The following is an 8571-nucleotide window of genomic DNA, read 5'->3' as shown; positions in this document are numbered from 1 at the left end:
AGCTTTTCACTTGAGTCAGTCGGAACATTCAGGTTGTCTTTAAATAATTCCCCTTAAACCTTCTGAAGTCGAGAAATGAACGCATTTCATTCTCGTTCTATGCAATGGGAAGTAAGGCCCGAGAGCCAGTTGCCTGACGGGATTTGAAGATCACTGGCAGCTCTTGCAGAGGCCGCGAGTCCATTTCCCAGCATGCACATGGCAGCTCTCAACTGTCTGTAACTTCTGGCCTCTGTGGGCCCCAGGCTCACGAGTGCCGCACAGATACACATGCAGGCAAAAGCAATCATAGACCCAGAGCAGAAAGTAAAACTAGCAGACAGCAGCATCAAATTGCCTCTACTTGCGGGAAGCTCAGATGGAAATTTTGATACTATTTTAAGCATAAGGGAGTAGTTCTCCCGGAGCTACAATTAACTCTTCTCTATGTAGAAGGGGAAAGATGAGATGGAATCGTGGTCAGGGTAGCTCTGTGTTATTAACATATAGCACAAGCAGAGAAGACAGAGCTCTCAAACAGTCATTTCAGCTTCCCTTGAAGTCACATAAGAACAACGTGTGACTTCTGAGGCCTGGTGACACACGCCCGTCATCTCAGCTGTTTGGGAAGCTGAGGCAGATGTGTACCTTCAAGTCCTGCCTGAGCTACAGAATGAGTTCAAGGCCAACCTGAGCGACTTAGTGAGACCGTGTCTCAAAATGGAAAACTATAGAAATGGGGGGAGGGGAGCCGGAGAAGATGGTTTAGTACTTGTAGAGGACCCGAGTTCAGTTCCCAACAGCCATGTCAAGGGACTTAACCACCTGTAACTCCAGGCCCAAGACACTCAGCGCCCTCTTCTGGCCTCTGTAGGCACCCATACACATGTGCATGAGACACACACATACACATAAATAAAAATAACAACAAAATCTTTTTTAAGACTTGGGTTGTTTCTTAGCATTGGGGTGTTTTCCTAGCATGTGCAAGGCTCTAGATACAATCCCTACCCCTTCAATAGAAATAAGGAAAGGGAACAATTGACACACCCTGCCCCCCCACACAGGCCATGGCCGATGCAGCATCCTGAAGCACAGGAGAAAGCCCTAACCTCACCAACAGAAGCAATGAGGACCCTTTTACTCTCTAGGAGCCTGGAAATGGCAGATGAATGGTACTAATGTAGAGATGCTTTCTTCTGTCTCATCTCGTTATCTCTTTAAGGCCCAAGGAAGCACTCCTCTGGAGCGTAGCACAAGCCAGAGGTGCAGCCCTCTAGTGCTCAGAGAAGTGACTAAGCTGTTCTTCCTCTGTGTCCTCGGCATGGCTTTGCTTCTGATGGTTTCGTAAGTTTGTAAGGAGCTATGATAGGGTAAGTGAAAGATACTTTCTGCATTTCCACAGGAAGAGTAATGGCAGTTAGCTAAAAATAAGAACCTATTTCTCCGCATTTTCCTTTCCTTGGCTAGATCCATGGAACCTTTCCCAGGGAGCAAGAGGGAACAGCATACGCGGGAGGGTTCTAACCCTTGCCCCGTCAGTGCAATTTTCTGGCCCTTTTTTGGAAACATCCCACAACTGCCCCATCCTTTTTATTAGGTTTCCTATACCCTTAATTATTCCAGACGTGTTTTTCCACGTCTTCTTACTCAGATCAGCTGTGACGTTTTAAACACCTCTGAAGCATCGGTCACAGAAGTCTCTTTGAGGACTTTCCTTGTGGTGAATTAATGGCCTCAGTGTTGTGTTTGAGGGGCAGAGATACACAGAGCCTCCCAGCCACACCCTGGATCCACTCAGGAGACCAGTCGGGAGCCTGTGGTCTCTTTAGGGTTTGTCCACAGAGGCTGACACGCTGAGGTGTTTTTGCGCCCCTGCCTGAAAGAGCAAGAAAGACTCCGAGAAGAAGAGAATGGCGGAGCTGTGCGGGTCTTTCCTTGCGACTTAAGCTGAAGAAACTCCTTAGTGGAGAGCGGCCTGGGTGTGGATGCCTCAGCTTCGTGAAGCACAGTACCAGGCGTCAGGTGACAAGGTGAGGGGACCCTGAACCTCGCCTCCTCCCACTGCAGCACCCAGAGCAGCCCCGGGATTTGGCCCAGTGTCTTTTCTATTACCGCAACAAAACACCAGGACCCAGAAAGCAAGTTGGGGAGGAAAGGGTTTATTTGGCTTCCACTTCAGCATTGCTGTTCACCACTGAAGGAAGTCAGGACAGGGACCCACACAGGGCAGGATCCTGGAGGCAGGAGCTGGTGCAGAGGCCATGGAGGGGAGCTGCATACTTGCTCGCTCCCATGGCTTGCTCAGTCTGCTTTCTCATAGAACACAGGGCCGCCACACCAGGGATGGCATCACCCATGATAGGCCGGGCCCTCCCACATTGATCACTAATTAAGAAAATGCCTCACAGGCTTGCCTACAGCCTGATCTGTGGGAGGCTTTTTCTCAGCTGAGGTCCCCTCCCTTCAGATAACTCGAGCTTGTGTCAAGCGGGCATAAAACTAGCCAGGACACCCACATACGGACAATGCTCCAGCACCCAAGGAGAGTACCATGTGCAGCATTGAGGTCTACCATTTAGCTGATTGAAGCTGGGGCTGGGTCACTGGGAACACCCCAACTTCCTGAAGCAATCAAGAAGATGGAAACGTCGGTGCTAAGACACAGGGGTTGGTTAGAGGCCATGGAGATGAGGCAAGAATTGATTGTAGCTCCATGTGTGGCCATGGAAAAGAAAAGCCTGGGGTACTAAGGCAGGCTACTCTATCTTCTGCATCTTTATCCCCCAAGAAATGGGTCTGTTGCCCTTTTACAAGCAGGAGTCACTCCTGAACTCACCCAACCTCATGTCCTTCTTTGCAGACAGGCCTCAAGCCTTGCTTCCTCTAGAGTGCAGGGTGGCATTTAGTCCCCTTGTAGCCACGACAAAGTGCCCAGCAAAGCAACTGCAGGGACGAAGGACTTGTCTTGTGTCACAGCTTGAGGGTAGAGCCCACCACAGTAGGGAAGACCTGGGGACAGGCGTGGAGCCGCTGGTCACATTGCCTCCCCAACCAACAAGCTGAGAGAGATGGGTGCTCCTTGCTCAGCTGGCTTCTTCCTTCTTTGCCTTTAATTTAGATGAGGACCGCATCCCATGGTGCCACATACATCCAGGGTGGGTCTGCCCCCTCCATCAGACCTCTCGGGAAATTGCTTCAAAGGCAGCTCAGAGGCGTGTCTCCTAAGTGAACTCGACTCCAGGCCATTTACAAGGAATAGCCATCCTATATCCTTGTCGGTCTCCCAGAATCATCTTTCAGACATTGGAAATACTTCTCGGACTGCTGCTTGTGGTCCCTACTCTTTGCTGCCTGGTAGCATGGTTTTACCTGGAAATACCTGGAGGCCCGTTCTGTCTGCTCACTGCCACCCTGTGCCCATACCCTTCTCCCACCAGCAGTACCTGAGTCCCCAAGAGCTCCCGCAGCATGATGATCAAGTGTGGTGTGCCCCACCACAGCCACCACTGTGAACTGTCAGCGGATGCATTCAACTTAAGGGGACCAAGTCCTGAACACGCCTTGCCTATGCCAACAGCAGCTGATTATTTTCGCTGACAGGACAAACCAATATGGAAACAATTTTAGCCTCTTTCTAACCACCTGCACAGCCACACCCTGTACTCTCCTTAGAGACATCCTGAGGGAAAGTCCTGTGTCAGCTGCCCTTCACCAACACAGTCGGTGATGACTGTCTATGGACTATCTCCTCCCCTACGTCCACGTAGGGAAAAATGGGCTGTGCAGAGTCACTTTCTGGCCACAGCCACCACTGCGCAATAGCCATGACTTCTTTGCACACTGCTACCCCTATAGAAATACGGGGAAGGGGGTCGTGTTTCAAGCAGATGACACCAAGGGCATCATCAAACTCCACACCAGGGAGAGAAACTGAAAAGGTCTTCACTAGATGGCCAGTAGGGGGAGCAATTGTCCTGACCGTGGAATTCCAGACCGTGGAATTTAAGATTTGAAACCAATACAGACCCTGGTACAATGCCCTGATTTGTCTGGAGCCAAAATGTTTCAGGATACATGAGGCTTAAGGGAGAAAATGGGAAAAGCCTGAGAAGAACGGAACCCGCTGGGCACGGTGATGCTCGCGCGTGTGCCCTGTGTTCACTAAGGAGCACGGGCTGTAGGCTGCGCCCTGCCCAGGGTAATTCCAGCTTGCAAGCAGCCTTTGGCTCCATGTCAAGTGCACATGCAGAGGAAAATAGCTCTAGGTCCGCCCACGGACACCGCCAGCTGTCCAGCTCCAACCACGGGGCACAGACTGAAAGCAAATTCAGCCTCCAAGTGCAAAGGTGTCACTTTTACATTATCAAACTAAAACAGGAGCGCATGGGTGCCTGGGAAGATTCAAACCATATTAGAAAATACAGGCCCAAGGACTTACCAACTGCACTAGACCAATGAAAGATGTAACACCCTCACCTGGACCCCATAAAAGAAGGACACCTAGTACAGCTTTATAGCCACAACAGAGAGGAGACTGAGGACCTGGGTGGAGGAGCCTGGACCTCCATGACTATGCCAAAGTCATCCCCACAGGGACACCCAGAGAGGTCAGGGACCAAGCAGTAAACTTCCATTGTGCTAAATCTCTGAGAATGTGGGACACTCAACTAGAAAATAACATTGTGTGTGTTATAGAACACACAGCACAAAAAGATGAAATTCTAAGGATAAATATAAATAGAAGTGGCAATACTATCCCCTCTCCGTGGGTTACTTAGAGGCAGGAACTAGCTCACTGTCAGTAGTAAGAGAAAAGAACCTGTAGTGAAAAGCTTGTCTTAGTAACAAATATTATGGTGAAAACAGAGAAGGGGCACAGGAGTAATATAAAGATTAGGCTTAAAACAGTGACGTTAGGACCACTGGGAAAGATTAAAAAAGAGGGCTAGTGACTTAGAGGCAACCGTGTCCACCGGATGAGAGGGACGGGGCTCTGAGCCAGTGTCCACAGGCCTGCTGGCTCCCCTGATGCAACAGCTCCACCCTATCCCTTGGAGAACATATGCAAGACACATTTGCCATTTCATATAACAAAGCAAATTGTGGAGAAGAATGGCTTCTAGAGAGAAATGCTCACCTAGTCTAGAAAGAACCACCCCAGACCCCCCCCCACACACACACACACAAAGCTACAGCCCTGCCCGTGAGCAAGAAGAAAGACTGTAGACACATCCTGGCAGCTGTGAATCAAGATGCTCATGAACTACGAGAACAAAGACAGCACGATTTAATTAACAACCACCAGGACACCTGCAAGGTCCGTGGCTAGCAGGCTAAGCGCGATCAGACAGCCAAGGTCAGCAGCTAATAAAGCGTAAATCAGAGAGGAACAAAGGGAGGGCTCTGGCCACCCTTAACTGGGTGGACAGTGAGCAAACAGCGTTGTTATCTCCCTGGTTGGGTCATGGGGAGGCATAGTGGAGAGAACTGTTGACTCTGCCCATGATAGCCCAGAAAATTAAACAATTGCAGCAGAAATTACATGGGTCATTGTTCGTTTCTACCATAAGTCCTATAGAAACAAAAACAAAACTCCAACATGACATAAAACGATTTGATGATTTCTTCTCTCTCCTCTGAGAACCGCTCCCACTCTGAAGAATTTCTCTCACTTTCTTTAGGGACCCTCAGTAGAGCTCACTTCCCGTTGCTAACCCCTACCAGTCCGCTTTTTAATCTCCATCTCTGTGGAAGAAGGAACTAAAGCATCACTGTTTCAGGCTGACTTTTAGTGACCATTGACGTCCCCACACCCACTGTGGTAGTTTTCAGTAAACAGCCTCCATAGGATCATCTGTATGAACGCTTGGTCCCTAGTTGGTGGAGCTGCTTAGGAAGAATTAGGAGGCGTGGCCTTGTTGGGGGAGGAATGTCACTGAGGGTGGGCTTTGAGGCTTTAAAAGCCTACGCCAGGCCAGTTAATCCTCTCTGCATCCTACTTGTGGGTCAAGATGCAAGCTCTCAGCTGCTGGCCCAGCGCCATGCCTGCCTGCCTGCTGCAGTGATCTCCACCATGACGGTCATGGGCTCAAACCCTCTGGAACCGTGAACCCCAGTAAAGTCTTTCTTCTATAAGTTGCCTTGATCATGGTGTCTTATTACAGCAATAGAAAAATAACTAAGACACCCTAAGCCCCTGGGCCATGCCCACTGGGCCAACTTGGTGCCATCATTCTCAAAAAATATATCACTTAGGGTAATCCTCTTGCTGCAAGGGAAGCCCCTTGGTGTGAAACTTTTCTCAATGCCTCTAGCTGACAGACTCCTGTGCGTACAACATGAACTTCTGTGTGCACCAACCTCCTTCTAAAATGCTGGGAATGGAGACATCCTGGCCGACCCTAGCACCTTCCCAACCCCATGCTCATTGTAGGAGCGCTTTTAAAAATAAAAACAGGCCAGGCATTTCAAGGAGGCTTTTGAAACCGTTTGTCTTTCAAGTGTCTCTCTCTCTCTGCTTCCTCCCTCCCGTTTTACTGAATCACTTTGACTCAGCTGCTGCAAATTCACAGGTGCCTGACCCCAGTCTGAGGTTGAGCAAGAAGACCTTTGAGTTATGACCCTAGCAGAAGGGTCAGAGTAACACCCATCATGCCCAGAGCAGGCCTCTGGAGTGAGAAAAGGATTGCTGGAGGTGCCGTATAGGCTGATAACTCACTACCTTGCTCAGTACAGGACAGTGGTCCAGGCCGGGAGTTCCAGCACTGAAGAGGTTGGAGCAGGATATTTCAGGCCAACCTGAGCTACATAGTGAGAGTGTCAAAAAATTAAAAATATCAATTCATTAATTAACCAATTAATTAACTTATTTGTTCCTTTTAGGGGAAGTCCCCTCTGGGAATACAGCAGGAAATGGAGCCTGGTGGCCGCAGTATTGAAGTCTAACTGCCACCCAGCAACTGAGCCTGCTGGTAGAAGGATGGACACATGAGGGCCCAGACTTAGAGCTCTCCAGACTCCCCCCTGCCTGCCACTGAAGTCACCAGAGCCATTCAGTGTCTTGGGCACCTGCTTTATGTAACTCAGTGGGTAAAGGGCATTGTAGGGCTTCCAGCTGAACCCAGGATTGTAAGCCTGCTGGGAAATGCTCAGACCAGAGCAAAGACACAGCTGTGGCTGCGTGCACCTTAATGTCCAGCAACGTGAGGGCCAGAGACGTGGTCTACTGGGGCTTGCTGGCCCCCAGCCTAGGTCTGGGGGCCAGTAAAATGCTCTGTCTTAAAGGAATAATGAAGAGAGTGGTGGGGCAGGGCACTGATGTCCTCCCTTGCCCCCGTGTGTGCATGTGTATGTGTGTGTGTGCACAAGCATGCTGTCGCACACACACACACACACACACAAAACAGGATACCTGATGTCCTCCCCTGCCCTCATGTGTGCACATGTGTGTGTGTGCACGCAAGCATGTTCTTACACATACAGAGAACAGGGCATCTGATTTCTTCCATGTCCCCATGTGTGCATGTGTGTGTGTGTGTGTGTGTGTGTGTGTGTGCAAGCATGTTCTCGCACACACACACAGAACAGGACACCTGATGTGCTTTTCTTCCCCCTGTGTGTGTGTACGTACATGCAGGTGCACTTCTGCACATACAAACATACAGAACAGCACACCTGATGTCCTTCTCTGTCCCTGTATCTATATGTGTGTGAACTACATAGTGAGATCCTGCTTCAAAAACATAGAGTCAATGAAATTTAAAAAAAGAAAAAAAGATAAAACCTGTGAGGCCTATCAAAGAAGGCTCTGTGAGAAAGGAGCTCACTGTGAAAGCCCGAGTTCAAGTCGCCAGGGTCGGAAAGAACTAAATCCTGAGTTTTGTCCTCTGACGACACACGGGTGCTGTGGCACATGCCCACACTCACAGAATAAAACAACAGACACAAACCGCAGCAGAGAACGCACGGGCAATCTTCCTGCAGTAGCTGGATTCAGGATGAGCCAGTTTGCATGTGTGTGGGTTAACTTGGGTCTGGAACTCAGTGGCCAGCATTAAACAGAGAGGGACGCTGTCCTTCAGTCCTACCTGGCACCAACGAAACCCTGCTGTGCATTGGACTGGCAGCGTTTGTACTCTGGGATCCAGGCTTATACATTACAGTAAACTTTTTATTCTAACAGGAACAACCGAAGTATCTTTTTTAAGTGTTTTAGAAAAGAAACTACAAGATTGGAGTTTACTTTCCCCTACCCCAAGAAAAAGAAAGATGCTCCATAGTGTGGCCTGAACACAGGAGAGAACTGGTCAGGTATTCATCTCCCTTCCCTGTGGACTCAAAGGGAGAATAGTGGCTCTTTTACATTTACTTGTATGTGTCTGTTTGTCTGTGTATATGTCTCTGGGTGTGTGTGTGTGTGTAATTCCACAGGTCTGTGTGTGTGTGTGTGTGTGTGTGTGTGTGTGTCTATCTGTCTGTCTTTGTCTACCTGTGTCTGTGTGTAAGTCCACAGACCTGTGTGTGTGTGTATCTATCCCTGTGTGTGTGTGCCTGTATCTCTGTGTCTGTGTGTAAGTCCACAGGCCTGTG

General features: G+C 49.4%; 1 protein-coding gene across 1 annotated transcript in view; it reads right to left on the bottom strand.

The window, feature by feature from the left end:
• Positions 1–8571, bottom strand: part of Mgst2 (microsomal glutathione S-transferase 2) — a 19106-nt gene that overhangs the window by 1265 nt on the left and 9270 nt on the right. The gene's annotated exons all lie outside the window — the stretch shown is intronic.

Source organism: Microtus ochrogaster, chromosome 1 (assembly GCF_000317375.1).
Source record: "Microtus ochrogaster isolate Prairie Vole_2 chromosome 1, MicOch1.0, whole genome shotgun sequence".
Taxonomy (NCBI): domain Eukaryota; kingdom Metazoa; phylum Chordata; class Mammalia; order Rodentia; family Cricetidae; genus Microtus; species Microtus ochrogaster.
The sequence above is the reverse complement of the archived record's forward strand: the minus strand, read 5'-3'. Positions and strand labels throughout refer to the sequence as shown.